The following is a 19,597-nucleotide window of genomic DNA, read 5'->3' as shown; positions in this document are numbered from 1 at the left end:
TTTTTGACAAACCTGACAAAAACAAGAAATGGGGAAAGGATTCCCTATTTAATAAATGGTGCTGGGAAAACTGGCTAGCCATATGTAGAAAGCTGAAACTGGATCCCTTCCTTACACCTTATACAAAAATTAATTCAAGATGGATTAAAGACTTACATGTTAGACCTAAAACCATAAAAACCCTAGAAGAAAACCTAGGCAATACCATTCAGGACACAGGCATGGGCAAGGACTTCATGTCTAAAACAACAAAAGCAATGGCAACAAAAGCCAAAATTGACAAATGGGATCTAATTAAACTAAAGAGCTTCTGCACAGCAAAAGAAACTACCATCAGAGTGAACAGACAACCTACAGAATGGGAGAAAATTTTCACAACCTACTCATCTGACAAAGGGCTAATATCCAGAATTTATAATGAACTCAAACAAATTTACAAGAAAAAAACAAACAACCCCATCAAAAAGTGGGCGAAGGACATGAACAGACACTTCTCAAAAGAAGACATTTATGCAGCCAAAAAACACATGAAAAAATGCTCATCATCACTGGCCATCAGAGAAATGCAAATCAAAACCACGAGATACCATCTCACACCAGTTAGAATGGTGATCATTAAAAAGTCAGGAAACGACAGGTGCTGGAGAGGATGTGGAGAAATAGGAACACTTTTACACTGTTGGTGGGACTGTAAACTAGTTCAACGATTGTGGAAGTCAGTGTGGCGATTCCTCAGGGATCTAGAACTAGAAATACCATTTGACCCAGCCATCCCATTACTGGGTATATACCCAAAGGACTATAAATCATGCTGCTATAAAGACACATGCACACGTATGTTTATTGCGGCACTATTCACAATAGCAAAGACTTGGAACCAACCCAAATGTCCAACAACGATAGACTGGATTAAGAATATGTGGCACATATACACCATGGAATACTATGCAGCCATAAAAAATGATGAATTCATGTCCTTTGCAGGGACACGGATGAAACTGGAAACCATCATTCTCAGTAAACTATCGCAAGGACAAAAAGCCAAACACCGCATGTTCTCACTCATAGGTGGGAATTGAACAATGAGAACACATGGACACAGGAAGGGGAACATCACACTCCGGGGACTGTTGTGGGGTGGGGGTAGGGGGGAGGGACAGCATTTGGAGATATACTTAATGCTAAATGACGAGTTAATGGGTGCAGCACAACAACATGGCACATGGATACATATGTAACGAACCTGCACATTGTGCACATGTACCCTAAAACTTAAAGTATAATAATAATAAAGGAAAAAAAAAGAAAAAAAAACTTGATGGTATTGTAAATGGAATTGTTTTCTTGATTTCTTTTTCAGATAGTTTATTGGTAGTAGTGCCTGGAAACAATATTGGTTTTTACTGCAACTTTACTGAATTTGTTTATTAGTTTAACCAGTTTTTGGCGGCATCTTTAGGGTCTCTATATATAAGACCACATCATCAGCAGAGACAATTTCACTTCTTCTGTTCGAATTTGTATGCCTTTTGTTTTTCCTTATCTTGCTCCTGATCTTAAAGGAAAACCTTTCTGTCTTCTACCACTGATAGTGATGTTAGCTGTGGGCCTGTCATATATGACCTTTAATATTTTGAGGTATGTTCCTTCTATACATAATTTGTTATCATGAAAGGAAGTTAAATTTTGTCAGATGCTTTTTCTGCATCAATTGAAATTATCACGATTTCTATGCTTCATTTTGTTAATGTGGTGTATCACATTTACTTATTTGTGTATGTTGAACCATCCTTACATCCCAGTGATTAATCTCACTTAATCATAGTGTATGATCCTTTCAATGAGCTGTTGAATTTAGTTTGCTAGTTATTTTGTTAAGGATTTTTGCATGTACGTTCATCAGAGATATTGGCCTATAATTTTCTATTTTTGTAGTATCTTTGCCTGGCTGTGGTAACAGGGTAATGCTGACCTCATAAAATGAGTTTAAAAGTTTTTCCTCCTCTTTAATTTTTGGAAGAGTTTGAGATGGCTGGGTGTTAATTCTTCCTTAAATATTTGGTAGAATTCGCCAGTGAAGCAATCAGGTACCAGGCTTTTCTTTGTTGGGAGGTTTCTGATTATAGATTCAATCTCCTTACTCTTTATTGATCTGCTCAGAACTTCTATTTCTTCATGATTCAGTTTCAGTAGGTTGTATGTTTCTAATAATTTGTTCACTTCTAGGTTCAATTTGTTGGTGCATACTTGTTCATAGTAGTATCTTATGATCCGCTGTATTTCTGTGGTATGTCTCCTCTTCCATTTATAATTTTATAATTTTGAGTTTTATAATTTTATAATTTATAATTTATAATTTTAAAATTTTGAGTTTTTTCTTAGCCTAGCTAAAGGTTTGTCAATTTTATCTTTTCAAAAAACCAGATTTCACTATTATGATCATAGTTTCATCGATTTTTTTATATTCTCTATTTCATTTATTTCTGCTCTGATCTTTATCTTTCCTTCTTTCTCTGAAGATTTTGGGCTTAATTTGTTCATCTTTTTCTAGTTTCTTGAGGTGTAAAGTTAGGTTCTTTGAGATCTTTGTTTTTCTTAATATAGAATTTAACACTATAAACTTCCCTTTTAGAATTGCTTTCTCTGCATCCCACATTCTGGCATGTTGTGTTTCCATTTTTATTTGTCTCAAGATATTTTTTATTTCCCTTATGATTTTTTCTTTGACCTACTGGTTGTTCAGGAGTGAGTGTGTTAATTTCCACGTGTTGTTTTCCAATTTTCCTCATTATTGATTTCTATTTTCATACCATTATAATCAGAAAAGATACTTCATATAGATATTAATCTTCTTAAGTTTGTTAAGGCTTGTTTTGTGGCCTAACTTATGATTTGTCCTGGAGAATGTTCCTTGTGTGCTTGAAAAGAATGTATATTCTTCTGCAGTTAGATGGAATGTTCTGTATATGTGTGAGGTCCATTTGGCCTACAGTATTGTTCAAATCTTATTGTTTTCTGCTTAAATACTCTATACATTACTAAAAGTGAGGTACTGATGTGGTTTTGCTCTGTGTCCCCATCCAAATCTCATCTTGTGGCTCCCATAATTCCCAAGTGCTGTGGGAGGGACCCAGTGGGAGATAGTTGAATCATGGGGGCAGGTCTTTCCCATGCTGTTCTCATGATGGTAAATAAGTCGCACAAGATCTGATGGTTTTGAAAATGGTAGTTTCTCTGCACAAGTTCTCTTTGCCTGCCACCATCCACATAAGAATTGACTTGTTCCTCCTTGCCTTCTGACATGATTGTGAGGCCTCCCCAGCCATGTGGAACTGTAAGTCCATTAAACCTCTTTTTCTTCTCAGTCTTGGGTATGTCTTTAATCAGCAGCTTGAAAACAGACTAATACAATAAATTGTACCAGTAGAGTGGGGCGCTGAAGAGATATCCAAAGATGTGAAAGCAACTTTGGAACTAGGTTAACAGGCAGAGGTTGGAATAGTTTGGAGGGATCAGAAGAAGACAGGAAAATGTGGGAAAGTTTGGAACTTCCTAGAGACTTGTTGAATGGCTTTGACAAAAATGCTGGTAAGTGATATGAACAATAAGGTCCAGGCTGAGGTAGTCTCAGATGGAGATGAGGAACGTGTTGGCAACTGGAGCAAAGGTGACTCTTCTTATGTTTAGCAAAGAGACTGGCAGAATTTTGCCCCTGCCCCAGAGACCTGTAGAACTTTGAACTTGAAAGAGATGATTTAGGGTATCTGGTGGAAGAAATTCCTAAGCAGCAAAGCATTCAAGAGGTGACTTGGGTGCTGTTAAAGGCATTCAGTTTTATAAGGGAAGCAGAGCATAGGGAATGCTTCCAGTTTTTGCCCATTCAGTATGATAGTGACTGTGGGTTTGTCATAGATAGCTGTTATTATTTTGAGATACGTCCCATCAATACCTAATTTATTGAGAGTTTTTAGCATGAAGGGTTGTTGAATTTTGTCAAAGGCCTTTTCTGCACCTATTGAGATAATCATATGGTTTTGGTCATTGGTTCTGTTTATATGCTGGATTACGTTTATTGATTTGCGTATGTTGAACCAGCCTTGCATCCCAGGGATGAAGCCCACTTGATCATGGTGGATAAGCTTCTTGATGTGCTGCTGGATTTGGTTTGCCAGTATTTTATTGAGGATTTTTGTATCGATGTTCATCAAGGATATTGGTCTAAAATTCTCTTTTTTTGTTGTGTCTCTGCCAGGCTTTGGTATCAGGATGATGCTGGCCTCATAAAATGAGTTAGGGAGGATTCCCTCTTTTTCTATTGATTGGAATAGTTTCAGAAGGAATGGTACCAGCTCCTCCTTGTACCTCTGGTAGAATTCGACTGTGAATCTGTCTGGTCCTGGACTTTTTTTGGTTGGTAAGCTATTAATTATTGCCTCAATTTCAGAGCCTGTTATTGGTCTATTCAGAGATTCAACTTCTTCCTGGTTTAATCTTGGGAGGGTGTATGTGTTGAGGAATTTATCCATTTCTTCTAGATTTTCTAGTTTATTTGTGTAGAGGTGTTTATAGTATTCTCTGATGGTAGTTTGTATTTCTGTGGGATTGGTGGTGATATCCCCTTTATCATTTTTTATTGCATCTATTTGATTCTTCTCTCTTTTCTTCTTTATTAGTCTTGCTAGCAGTCTATCAATTTTGTTGATCTTTTCAAAAAACCAGCTCCTGGATAAAAGTTCAAAAAATTTGCAGCCTGACAATGCGATAGAAAAGAAAATCCCATTTTCTGAGGAGAAATTCAAGCCTGCTGCAGAAATGTGCATAAGGAGGAGCCAAATTTTAATCCCCAAGACAATGGGGAAAATGTCTCCAGGGCATATCAGAGGTCTTCACGGCAGCCCCTCCCATCACAGGGCTGGAGGCATAGGAAGAAAAAATGGTTTGGGGGGCTGGGCCCAGGGTCCCCATGCTATGTGTAGGCTAGGGACTTGGTGTCCTGCATCCCAGCTGCTCTAGCCATGACTAGAAAGGGCCAAGGTACAGCTTGGCCCATGGCTTCAGAGAGTACAAGTCCCAAGCCTTGGCAGCTTCCACGTAGTGTTGAGCCTGCGGGTGCACAGAAGTCAAGAATTGAGGTTTGGGAACTTCCACCTAGATTTCGGAGGATGTATGGAAACACCTGAATGTCCAGGCAGAAGTTTGCTGCAGGGGTGGGGGTCTCATGGAGAACCTCTGCTAGGGCAGCTCAGATGGGAAATGTGGGGTCAGAGCCCCCAAACAGAGTCCCTACTGGGGCACTGCCTAGTGGAGCTGTGAGAAGAGGGCTACCATCCTCCAGACCCTAGAATGGTAGATCCACCTACAGCTTGCACTGTGCACCTGACAAAGCTGCAGGCACTCAATGCCAGCCCATGAAAGCAGCCTGGAGGGAGGCTGTACCCTGGCAAAGCCACAGGGGCAGAGCTGCCCAAGACCATGGGTACCTACCTCTTACATCAGCACGACCTGGATGTGAGACATGGAGCCAAAGATGATCATTTTGGAGCTTTAAGATTTGATTGCTCAGCTGGATTTTGGACCTGCATGGGCCCTGTAGCCCCTTTGTTTTGGCCAATTTCTCCCATTTGGAATAGCTGTATTTACCCAATACCTGTACCCCCATTGTATCTAGGAAGTAACTAACTTGCTTTTGATTTTACAGGCTCATAGGCAGAAGGGACTTGGCTTGTCTCAGATGAGACTTTGGACTGTGGACTTCTGAGTTAATCCTGATATGAGTTAAGACTCTAGGGGACTGTTAGGATGGCATGATTGGTTTAAAATGTGAAAACATGAGATTTGGGAGGGGCCAGGGGAGGAATGATGTGGTTCGGCTCTGTGTCCCCATCCAAATTTCATCTTGTGGCTCCCATAATTCCCACATGTTGTGGGAGGGACTCAGTGGGAAACAGCTGAATCATGGGGGTGGGTCTTTCCTGTGCTGTTCTCATGATGGTGTATAAGTCTCATGAGATCTGATGGTTTTGAAAATGGTAGTTTCCCTGCACAAGCTCTCTGCTTGGCGCCATCCATGTAAGACTTGACTTGCTCCTCCTTGCCTTCTGCTATGACTGTGAGGCCTCCCAGCCATGTGGAACAGTAAGTCCATTAAACCTCTTTTTCTTCCCAGTCTTGGGTATGTCTTTATCAGCAGTGTGAAATTGGACTAATACAGGTACTGAAATCCTCTGACTTTATTTCAAGGTGTTTGTTTGTTTGTTTGTTTGTTTTTGAGACAGAGTCTCACTCTGTAGCACAGGCTGGAGTGCGGTAGCATGATCTCGGCTCACTGCAACCTCTGCCTCCTGGATCCCGGTTAAGCAATTCTCCTGCCTCAGCCTCCCGAGTAGCTGGGATTACAGGTGTGTGCCGCCATGCCCAGCTAATTTTTGTATTTTTAATAGAGATGGGGTTCCACCATGTTGGCCAGGCTGGTCTTGAACTCCTGACCTCGTGATCCGCCCACCTCAGCCTCCCAAAGTGCTGGGATTACAGGCATGAGCCACTACGCCTGGCCATATTTCTAGTTTTTAAAATATCTAAAACTATACATATTGATAGGTATAAGCCACATAAGCAAAAGTTCTTTAGGGTCCTCATTTTCATGAGTGTAAATGGGTTTTGAGAACAAAAAGCTTGAGAATCTCTGGTCTACAATAAATCTGTAATAGTCTGGGTTATTTGAGCAGATTGGATGGAAATCTGTCTTTTTCACTATTATGATCTCAAGGCCTAGCACAAAGCTTAATACACAGAAGTCTCTCGATAAGTGCTTATTCAGCTATTGTTTCAGCCAATATTTGAGTACCTACTATCTTATTAGGTTGGTGCAAAAGTAATAGTGGTTTTCGCAATTACTTTTAATATAAGACCCAATGCTAGGTCAAGTTCATGGTTCATTGCAAATCAAATTGAAATGGCCCCTGCCATAACTTATTTATTTAATATGTCTTCAGAGTTTCAGTCCAGCTGGGAAGAGACATTCAATAAACTTTTAAAGATTATGGTAAATGCTTTAAACAAAAAAAAAAACCAGGATGCCGAAATGAGGATGGTTGTGTTTGTACGGTAGATACAGAATAGTTGGGGATCTCTGAGGAAGAGAAACTAAGACTAAATTTTGAAAAAGCCAGCCTGGGGAAGAAGAAGGGAACATTTCAAAAAGACAAAACAGGCAGGGTGTGGTGACTCACGCCTGTAATCCCAGCACTTTGGGAGGCTGAGGCGGAGGATTACCTGAGGTCAGGAGCTTCAGACCAACCTGGCCAACATGGTGAAACCCCGTCTCTACTAAAAATACATAAATTAGCCAGGCATGGTAGTGCATACCTGTAATCCCAGCTACTACTCGGGAGGCTGAGGTGGGAGAATCGCTTGAACCCAGGAGGCAGAGGTTGCAGTGAGCCGAGATCGTGCCACTGAACTCCAGCCTGAGCAACAGAGCGAGACTCCATCTCAAAAACGAGAATAAAAAAAGAAAAAAAGAAAAAGAACAAAACAGCAATATACAAAGACAATAACGGAAAAAAACAGAAAAGATATCAGAGTGGCTAGAGGATAATGAGGGGTATAAAATGAGGTTGTACAGGTATTCAAAAGCCAGCTCTTTTGGAACTGTAGATTAAGAGGAAGATCTTCAACTTAATCCTAAATGTAATGGAGGCCATTAAAGATTTTTAAACAAGGCCTGACACAGTGCATTTTAAGATGATTCATGTTGCTCTGTGGAGAACTAGGGGACTAGAGATACTTAACAGAGGAAGCAGGAAGACCAGTTAAGGGGCAGCAAAGGATGGCAGGGCTCCGAACTAGTATGGTGGCAGCAGAGATAGGGAGAAGTGAACAAATACAAGATGTACTTTGGAAACAACATAGACAAATCTTGCTGATGATTTGTGTATGTGTGGCAAAGAAAAAAGAATCAGAAATGAGTTCCACATTTCTGGTTTGGACAACTGGGTGCACAGAAGCGTTATTTGGTGAGTATCTGAGACACAGGTTTCAGGGGAAGAGTACAACATCAAGAGCTATGTGGGACATGTAATATTTAAAATGCTTATACTAAAGCAAGTGGAGACACAGAGCAGGGATTCTGGAGAGGTCTCTGCTAGAGCTCTGAAGTCCTCCACACATAGCTGATTTGTTGCATGAATAGTTAGATTAAAATAAACACTACTTTACAAGATAAATAAAGAAACCAGTTCTTAAGTATTTAGAATTCACGTGTACATATTTAGTGCTGCTGGATAAATATCTTCATATACAAATTTGTACACCGTTCCTCAGTAGTGCAAATCTAACAAATTTTCCTTAAGGAAAACTTTTATTTTTTAACTCTCTCAAGTAGGAGTTTCAGGACAATATAAAGCCAAACATTCATATTAAAGTAACCAACCCGTTCACAAAAAGTACCACTAAGTCCAAATATTAAAAGAACAGCTCCCAAAAGCAATTAATTACATACAGGATTAAAGACAGGCAAAAGACCGCCTCCATCATGAATCAGATATTATAAAAGGAAAATATGTCAAGTCTGGCAGACAGTGTTAAGGTTCAGAACTAAAGTTCAGCTTATACTGTCCCTGTCCAAAAGGGCACTGGACACCATTTCTCATGAGAAGCTAAAACATTCAGAAGTCAAGCTATAACATGGTAACCAAAATAGTATATGTAGAAAATGCAGGGTTACTCATCCACTTTTTGCTGAAGTTGGCTTACCAGCCAGAAAGCTCTAACCCTGAACTGGCAAAATGGTAGATGTTCATTTATCCAACCATCTAATAAACAGGTAATGAGTATCAACTACATTCAGACACTAGAGACACAGTGATAAACAATGGAGATATAGTCTCTGCTTTCATGGGGCTTATAGCTCACTGATGAAGCCAAACAATCAAATAAGCATATAAATAACATAAGTAACAAGCAATAAATGTGATGAAAGAAACATTGCACTATATAACACATATATCAGAGAGCCTGACCCAGTCTAGGTAGTAAGGAAAGACATTCTATGCCTAGTTAACAGTGTGCACAAGGCTTATGAGGCTGGAGGAATACAGAAACCTGTGTAGCTAGAATACAGAATGGCATAAGATAAAGGCTACAGAAGCAGAGAAGAGTCAGACCTTGCAAGACCCTGTAGACCATTTAACGACTGGAGATCCCAGACAACCCACAACTGTAGCACACTACAAGAATTTCTCCCAGGTGAGATCGGCACTCACATCTCAACCAGGTCCCCTGAAAAACAACATGATTTCCACACATACTCACATGTCAATGCCTAGGAACGTGACCAGAATGATAAGGAGAGCTACTCTGGCTTCCACAATGCAGATCATCGTGCAGATAGAGAAAATGCATTTTTATCTGGTTGGTTTTAAACACCCATCATGAGATAAACCTAAGAAGAATGGAGAAAAAGGCAATAATTGATATAAAAGTAAAATATGAATCAGAAAGCAGAAAAACAGCTGGAGGTAAGAGATAGAGATTTCACAAAGTCTAACAATAAGTAAAATGTTCACAAAGAGGAGACTGGATGAATAAATTATGGCACATACATTTAATAGAAAAATCTACAATGATAAAAAAGCATGCAAAAACTCTTATGGAACAATCGCCAAGATACACTGTTAAATGAAAAGCCAAGGTGTTGAACAGTAAACACAGTATACTTCATTTATTAAATAGAGAAACACACTGTATACATATTTGCTTCTATATGCATGAAATAACACTGGAAAGATATTCACAAAACTATTGACATTGGTTATCTTTTTTTTTTTTTTCTTTTTCTGACTCAAATACATCTCCTGAGACACTGGTTATCTATAGAGAGGGAAAGATGGGAGGAGGAGTTTTCTCCTTTTTGAATTTCAAACCATAAAAATATATTACCTATTAAAAGTTAAAAAACATGTTAATATTCAATATGATTTTAGATGAGTAAATAGGAAAATTTTAATGAAAAGGAACATTTTCAAGGAAAATAAAAATTAGCAAACTGACTGCCAAATTGGGGCGGGGGGAAGGTAAGAAAAGCCTTCTTACAAAGAATCCTGTATGTTAAAACTTTCTAGTACATTTTAATAATCTAGCCCCCACAGGCTCCAGGAGATAAAACTAATATTTATTGAATATTTCCCGTGTGCTATATACTGCATCAAGCATTACACGTATTTACAGCTCATCCTCACAATTCCTGAGATCGGTGTCCTCATCACCTCTATTTTACATATAAGGAAACTGAAGCATACCCAGTAAGTAACTCCAGAGGTCAGACTCTGCAACCACTATCCTACATTAATTCTGTATTAATAAACTGGAAAACCTTAAAGCAATGCATCATTTTCTAGGGAAACAGAAATTACTTGACATCTGTTTGACTGGAAGTATTCTTCCAATGCCTAAGGAACAAATTATTCTTAGTCTGCACAGATAGTTCCCAGGACATTAAGAAGAAAAAGACAAGGGCTTGCCAATTCATTGAACTAAATTAGAAGAGTGGCTTTCAAGAACTTATTTCCTATAATGAAAATGTGTTACAAGAATAGCTATCTTGTATGGGACACTCACCCTGTGCCAGGCACTGGAGTAAGTGCTTTATAAAAGATCTGGGTGCCACTTGGAAAACAATCTGGCAGTTCTTCAAAACGTTAAACATAGAGTTACCACATGACCCAGTAATTCTACTGGTAGGTAAAATTAAAACACATGTTCACACAAAAACTTGCACATCAATGTTCTTAACAGCATTATTCATAATATAGCCAAAAAGGGGAAAAAAACCCAAATGGCCATTAGCTGATGAACGGATAAATAATGTATAGCCAAACAACAGAATATTATTTGGCAACAGAAAAGAACAATGTTCTAATGCATGCTACAGCATAGATGAACTTTGAAAACAGTATGCTAAGTAAAAAGAGGCAGTCACAAAAGCTCACACCTTGTATGATTCCATTTATATGAAATGTCCAGAATAGGCAAATCTATAGACAGAAAATAGGTGAATGGTTCCCTACAATTGGAGGAAGAGGGGAATGAGGAGTGAAGGGTTTTTTTTAGGGTAATGAAAATGTTCTCAGATTGAGGGCAGTGATGGCCATACAACTCTGAATATTACTAAATACCACTGAACTGTACACACTGTAAATAGGTGAATTGTATGGCAGATGAATTATATCTTGATAAGGCTGTTATTAAAAATACATATCTAGGTGTATTTTCCTAACAACCTTAATGAAACTGAAACTAATATACTTATTTTGTAGACGAGAAATCTGCAGCTCAGAGAGGACGCTATCTACTCATGGTCATAATCTAAATAGTTGAGAAAGCCAGAATTCAAATATGAGTTTTTCTGTCTATATTGCTTACTAGCTCCCAACACAATCCTATGCAAATGCACTGAAAATCTTCAAGAAATGGCCCCCTTTTTTCTTAGAAAACAAACTTATGACTAACAGGTTCATGAAGGCAGCCTCCTAAGAACAAATAATCCATATACAGTTGAAAATCCCAAATCCAAAAAAATCAGAAATCCAAAACACTTCTGGTGTCAAGCATTTCAGATAAGGAATACTCAACCTATAATGCTATTAAGCATTTCAAACTTACAATAAGAGGGAAGCTGTCCATTTAAGAAGCTAGCAGATGGTTTCCAAGTGCATCTTAATTCAAGAGTGCCCTGGAGAACAATAAAAATAATAGCTATAATTTATTAAACTTTTACAATGGGTAAGGCCTGGCACCAAGCACCTTATGTGAATTATTATGTCTAATTATCATAACAACTTAATAAGGTAGACGCTATTATTACCCAGGTTTTACAGATGAGAGGCAAGCCTTAAGAGGTATCTTTTCCCAGGTTACAAGCTAAAGGGTGGCAGAGCTAGAAATCAAACTCAAATCTCTTAGATTCCTGAGCCTCAGCCCTCAACCACCACTGGGTACATTTCTAGGCTATTAAATTTGAAAGCCATAATGAAATGGAACGTTCTTGAAAGGAAGGGAGATAATAAAAACTTGGCAAATGTCAGGGGAGTACTTTCCTCAAAAAGTTCTCCAAGCCTTTGCCGTTTATAGGCAACTTTCTTCACATTTCCAAAGAACAAATAATTCTTATGCTTTATAAATTGTGTAATTTCAGCAAAAAGAGACAAAAGTGTTTCATTTGAAGAAAGCACATGGATTTTCAACCCCAAATATACCTTATTTTGACATAATAAGAATGTGTATGTACCAGGAATGTGTCTGAGCACTTTATAATTGTTAGCTTCTTAAATCTTCATGACAACTATCTAAGGTAGGTACCATTAATAATCCCTATTTTACAGATGAAGAAGGGGAGGCACAAAGAGGGTAGATGACTGGCATAAAGTCACATGGCTAGAAAGTGGCTAGGATTAAAAACCAAGTCATCTAGCTCTACCCTCCAGCACTTAGTCTACTCAACCAACTCTCAAAAAAGAATATGCTATAGCTAATATATGATTCACTGGACTCCTAGCACTGTGCATTATCACACTGACTCCCTTCACATGTATTATCCCAACTGACAACCAAGAAGGTAGGTAAGTTTACTGCCTATCGCAAGATGAAGACCATGAAGCTGAGTGATGTGCTAATTTGCCCAAATACACCCAATTAACACATATCAGAACCAAGATTTTATTAAACCCATGTCTCTCTGACTCTACATCACACCACTAGTCACTGTGTCATGAAACACTATGGTAGGGGTCAGCAAACTAGAGCAAGCAGGCCAAGTCCAGTCTGCTGTGTTTTTATACAGTTCACACAGCCAAAATACAAAAATTCGGTTGAATCAAAAACAGATGGGCCGGGTGCAGTGGCTCATGCCTGTAATCCCAGCATTTTAGGAGGCCAAGGTGGGTGGATCACGAGGTCAGGAGATCGAGACCATCCTGGCTAACATGGTGAAACTCTGTCTCTACTAAAAATACAAAAAATTAGCCAGGCGTGGTGGCACGTACCTGTAGTCCCAGCTACTCGGGAGGCTGAGGCAGGAGAATCACATGAACCTGGAAGGCGGAGGTTACAATGAGCCGAGATCGCGCCACTGCACTCCAACCTGGGCGACAGAACAAGACTCCGTCTCAAAAAAAAAAAAAAAAAAATTGATGGTTGAAAAAAACCAAAATATTTCATGAGAAAATTAAATGAAACCTAAATTTCAATGTTCATAAATAACAGTGGCTGTGTTTTACCGGACCCAGACACACCCATTTATTTACAGCTGCTTTCACACTACAAGGACAGAACTGAGTAATTTTGACAAGACATTGGTATATCGCACAAAGCCTGAAATATTCGCTGTTTGGCCCTTTACAGAAAAGATTTGCTGACCCTCTTTGTTATTATATTTAAAACTCTTATTAAAATGGAGGAGTAGTACACAAAAATTACTCCCCCCCACCCCCGAAAAAAGGAAGAAAAAGCATGGCCTCAAAAGGTGACTGGAGTAGGAATGGAAACTAACCTCCAACTTTCAAGGAACAAATAATGTCTGTGTTCCATAAAGTGTTCCAAGAACTAGAAAACAGTGGAGAGCTTCCCAGTTCATTTTAATAACTGGTTCACAGAGGTTTACAATCCCTAAGCTGTTTTAATTGGAAAGAACTCTGCAGAATGGAAATAACAACAGCTGGCAGTTATGGAACTTTCCCTATGCTGCCAGGTGCTGTGGTTAAGTAGAAGATTTCTATTTAATCTTCCTGACAACCAGGAAGGTAGGGTGCCATTGTTATCCAATTCCACGGATGAAACTGGGTCCTCGGATGTTAAACAAATTGCCCTATGTTCCACATAGAGCTCAGCACTCTAACCCTCATTTCTGCCCTCCAGAGATTAGTCTTAACACCACACCATTTCTTTTATCTAATAAATCTGCAAATATAAGGAAATACATAATTTCCTGAAAAAATATAAAGTACCAAAAGTAACTATCAAAATAATCTTGGTGAGCTGTATAAATTTCATACCAACTCCCAGGAAGCAAATAAGTATGTGCCACAAATTGATCTGGGTCATAAGAAAACAGACTTAACAAGTTTTAATACCCTAGCTCACTGGGTTGCAATAGCACTCATCTCTAACTCATCACCACTCAAAAAAAAAAAAAAAAAAAAAAAAACACACACAATTTAAAAAAAAAAACCATGCAAGATAATGATAGCTACGATTTTTAGCTGAACTATGTGCCAGACACTAAACACTTCCCATGCAATAACTCATTTAAACTAGGAATAAGTATCCCCTGCAGACTAACACATAAGGAGGTTAAATGGTTGTCCAAAATCACACAAGCGAGAGGGCCTGGATCCAAATCCAAGCCAGCAAGTGAACAAACCCGGCATCCTTAACAGACTTTCAGCTAATAAGTCTGAAAATCCTAATTATACATGCTCAATCCAGGGAAAAAAGAAATTGACAAAACTGAGCCAAACTTCAGGGGATGAAGGGGTGCATGGTATACCTACAGCTTTCAAGCAATGTCAACAGTCTCTACAATTCACTCAGCAAAGCAGTTCTGAACCCAAACTATCTTCCTCTAAAAGAGGAGAGACCAAACTCCACATAAACGTTACAATACGAACTTCAAAAGTGTTATGCTAAAGGTAAGAAGCCAGCCGCAAAAGATCATAAATTGTACAATTCAGTTTTCATGGAACGTCCAGAAAAGGGAAATCTCAAGAGCCATAAAGTGGATTAGTGCTTGCCTGGGGCTGATCCTCAAATGGGCTCGAGGGAACTGGGGATGGTGGGATTGGTTGACGTAAACATTCTAAAAGTGGGTTGCGGTGATGGCTGTACAACTCATACATTTACTAAAAAATATTCAGTTGCCCACTGGGTACATTTTGACGTAATCTGCATCTCCACAAAACTGTCTAAAAGAGGCTGAGTACCCCAGCAACCGCTTCTTGTCGAAAGCCATTTCCTATACTCCGTGCTAGGCGTCTCACAGGTTTTTTCCCCAGTCAAATCAATGCTAATAATCGGAAATAGCAAGTTCTGAGAAACGCTAGCGTAGAATGGGCGCACTAGGGATAAGGGGATGGGCCCCAGACTTCAGCAGCCGTTCTGGGAAGTTGCTCGCCTTTTTCGAAGACTCTAGCTGCAAAGCTGGAAGCCGTCGGTGGGGCACCGCAGAGGAGAGACCATGTCTGCCGGATGAGTCCTGTAATTGTCAGGTCACCTGGGTAACGCCTAACCACGACGGGCTGGGTCTCGGCCCGAGGCCTGCAGCCTGGCGCTGACTGGAATCCCCAGCACTGCCGTCTGGAGGACATCGGCGGTATCTCCCCAAGAGACTGGAAGTCCGTGTGTCGAAGAGGCGCGGGACGCGAGCCCACCAACCTGGCTGACCACAGGGAGAGGCCGAGCGTCCAGCCCGCGGGGGCCCAAGATGGTGCCAGAGTTCGAGGCCCTCTGCGCATGCACCCCACCCGCCTTCGAATCTAGCCCGTTCGCCGTTGTGGTTTGTTCTCCCGATTCCTCTTAAGGAGTTGGTCAGTAGAACCATGGCCTCCATTGACTACGTCCTCAGAGTCGCAGCTCTCTTCAGTCGAGCTCCAGTCACAGAAGAGGTTTGTGGTGAGACCCAGGCAGAAGTATTTCCGGTCAACGAGGTCGCGGGTAGTGCGCATGCGCGCCGTGCAGGGCCCTGAGCAAGGGCGCCTGGGAAACCGTGCGTGAAGTGACACACGCCCTGTCCTCAGGGAGCTCACGGCCGACTGGGAAACAGTTAGGAGAACGGGTCAAACGTGGGACGCCCGTCAGCTATACCCAAAGGTCTGTGATAGAGCTTGGAGAAATGTGCATTTGGACACATTATTTTTACATTGTGATCTAGACAGTGAGGTAATTTTTAAAAAAATAAGTTTTAGAATTCTATTAAATTTCAGTTTTAGAATTATATTTAATTATATTTGGAATATTTTGAAATTTCATACGGTTTTTTGGTCTTTTCGGTTTTTTTGAGACAGGGTCTCGCTCTATCACCCAGGCTGGAGTGTAGTGATGTGATCACAGCTCACTTCGCCTCAACTTCCCAGGCTCAAGTGATCCTCCCTCCTCAGCCCCCCGAGTAGCTGGGACTACAGGCACGCACCATTGCACACAGCTAATTTTTTTTTTTTTTTTTGTAGAAATGGGGTTTCACCACGTTGCCCAGACTGATCTCGAACTTCTGGGCTCAAGAGATCCGTCTGCCTCGGCCTCCCAAGATTTCGTTGTGGGGAAAAGATGTATGATTCTATGATCAGAATGAAAGCTCTGAGAGGGCAGCCACTGGTGAGTGTAGGTGCAGTATCCTCTGCACCTTGCATGGTAATTGGCGTGGAATGGATGCTCTTTGAATTTTTCTCAAATGACTGGAGTCTTTGAAAAAGGCACCCTGAGTTACTGTTAACGGATAGGTTCGCTAATAGTTACCTACCGTTAATCGAATAGATTAGCTAATAACACCAACTTTTGATTTGTCTCAGAGTGACCTAGTGTGAAAAGTAGGGTTGCAGATTTAGTATATAAAAAATGCAGGATAACCCTGTCAAATGTGATTTTCAGATAAACTAAACAAATAATTTGTTAGCGTAAGTATGTCCCGTTTGGATACGCTGGGTGTCCTATATTTTATCTAGCAACTTAGAAGACATGTTAAGGTGGGGGGGAAAAATGATTGTGTTCCTCTTAGAAAAAGAACTGGAGGAGAAAAGAAAACGGTACCTGAAATTTGTAAATAAGTACTTCCAAACAATTCTAAAGCAGGTCAGAAAACTACACTTGAGAAACTGTGATTTATAAAGTTTGTGGTAACTGTTGTATTTATATCATCTTAATTGAAACCTCTTACACAGTAGAATGATTATTTTTATTTTATAAGTGCAGAAAGAAGCTCAGAGATAGGAGGTTACTTGTCCAAGTTCTAATATTTTCACTGTCACCCCAAAAAATATGTATTGAGGCCTCTTGGTGGCTCACGCCTGTAATCCTAGCACTTTGGGAGGCTGAGGCAGGCAGATTGCCTGAGTTCAGGAGTTCGAGACCAGCCTGGCCAACATGGTGAAACCCTGCCACTACTAAAAGTACAAAACATTAGCCAGGTGTGGTGGTGCTACCCTGTATTCCCAGCTACTTGGGAGGCTGAGGCAGGAGGATTGCTTGAACTCGGGAGCAGGTGGTTGCAGGGAGCAGAGATCACACCACTTCACTCTAGCCTGGGAGACAGAGTGAGACTCCATGTCAAAAATAAATAAGTAAAAAAAAAATTATTATTATTTATTGAGAGCTGACTGTGTGCTGCTGGTCTCGGATTTCTATTCCACATAATCTGCCTCCAGAGCTGGAAAATTCCAGTGTCTGACCATTCCTCAGCCTCCCTCCCCTTCCCCACTCCAGCTGCAGTTTCCATGGTAACAAACTGAACCTGCTTCTGTAGCTAACAAGAGCTAAGAGTTTTTGAAAGAGAATAAGCCAGAACAATTGACGTCAGCGTACCCTGGCTGGGGGATGGGAAGGACTGCTTGAAGCCCTAAAGCCTTCTATTCCTCCACCAATGGTTTATGCAAGAATTTTCTATGTGTCAACATCTGTCCTTGGATGGAGTCTCTGCAAAAGAACAAAAGTTGTCTATGTAAACCTCTGCAGACCCCATGAATTCATAAGTTTTCACTTCAGGAATTGCTTCAAACACTGGTGACATAAACTTTATGCATCCTTACCATATTAAAATGTATTTAGTCATTATTCAACCAATAATGATGGGGGGGCACTTCTACATATCAAACAGTGCTAGATCCCAAGGATATAATTACTATCAAAACAGACACAGTCTCTATTTTCCTGTTTCTTAGAGTTCAATGGAAGAGACATTGTTTATTCTTCAGTGTATTCTAAGGACCCTTATGTGTGAGACATGTATTAGGGACTTGGGAGATACACAGATGAGTTCAAAACAAATCGTTGAGCTGCATGGAAATGATCCTGGTGGGATTGGGGTCAGACATTAAATAGATAATCACAAAACAGCAAATATTTACTGAGCAGCTACTGTGGTGCCAGGCACTGTTTTAGGCAAGGGGAGGACAGCGGGGAACAAAATAGACTTGGTATCTGTTCTCATGGAACTTACATTCTGATGGAGAGGGAAAAATATATAAATGAATTCACTTGCTTTTAGTTAGAAGGAAAAGGATATTAAACTCAAATTGACTTAAATAAAAAGGAGAATTTATTGGCCTAAGTAACTGAAAATGCCAGAGATAGAATTGATCTCATCAGTATTCATGAACATAATTTATGTTGTTGCAGATCTCTGTAGTCTTTCTGCCCAACACTCCTTCCCCAGGCTTCCTGCCACAGAAGCCTTCTTTCCTATGGAGAACTGGTTAGCATCTGACCTAGGCCTGGTCACGTCATCCTGTTGCTATGCCCACAGTGATTGGTTCAGGAATGGGCACATGACTCCAATGGGCCAGTCAGAGACTTACTTACCTGGGACTTTTCCTTGGGAATTATGAGAAAGATCGTTCCCTTTGCTGTGATGCTAAACTGGTCTGAAGTGTGCCTGGCCTATGGCCATCTTTTTTGCCTATCTGAATAAATCAAGAAAGAGCATCCCACTGTGTGTTTTTAAGCTTCTACTAGATAATGCATGTAATGTGCTTAGCACATAGTAAATTCTCAATAAATGTTAGCCAGTGTTGTTAGTGATTTACAAAGGAATGAGCGAGAAGAAATTATTTGCAGGAACTGAAAGATTGTGGGTTTGTTAACTGCTTCAAAATGAAGGTAAATTAGGAGGGTTTTTGGAGTACATGGAATGAAAACATAGAGGTCCACAGTATAGAGGAATGTTTCCTCTGAGCCACGATGAGGTTTTATGAGCTGTCCAGGGTTCACTGAAGAATATACTTGCCTGGATTCAAAATGCTTGGACCAACCCATTCAGACATTCACTGACCCCTTCCCTGGGTAAGATTCTGTAAAAGAGAAGATGCGCAAGGCATGATCATAGCCATTAAGGACCTTATACTCAACTGGAGTAGCAGGGAAGTGAACAACCAGTAACAGTAAGGCCAGAGGAGTACGGGGCAAGCTTCAGCTCCACATTCATTTACGTAAGAAATACACAGGAACGTATCTAACATGCCAGCCATGGTGCGAGGTGTAAGAGATATTGTATTGAACCAAATTGATGCCTTTTTTATTGGAACTTAAAATCAAGTGCAGTGGTTAGCAAAACTTCAGGAACAGACCAGACAATAACTATTTTAGGCTTGTGGGCTGTACAGTCTCTGTTGTAACTATGCAGCTCTACCATTTTGTGTAAAATCTGTCATGGACAATATGTACGTGAATGAACGTGGCTATGTTCCACATTATTTTGGGACACTGAAATTTGAATTTCAGATGATTTTGTCACATCAAAAATAGTCTTCTTTGGATTTGTTTTCAACCATTTAAAAATACTGAAACCATTCTTAGCTCATGAGCCATACAAAAACAGGCAGTGGGGCCGGTTGTAGTT

Source organism: Nomascus leucogenys, chromosome 10 (genome assembly GCF_006542625.1).
Source record: "Nomascus leucogenys isolate Asia chromosome 10, Asia_NLE_v1, whole genome shotgun sequence".
In the NCBI taxonomy this organism is placed as follows: Eukaryota; Metazoa; Chordata; class Mammalia; order Primates; family Hylobatidae; genus Nomascus; species Nomascus leucogenys.
The sequence above is the reverse complement of the archived record's forward strand: the minus strand, read 5'-3'. Positions refer to the sequence as shown.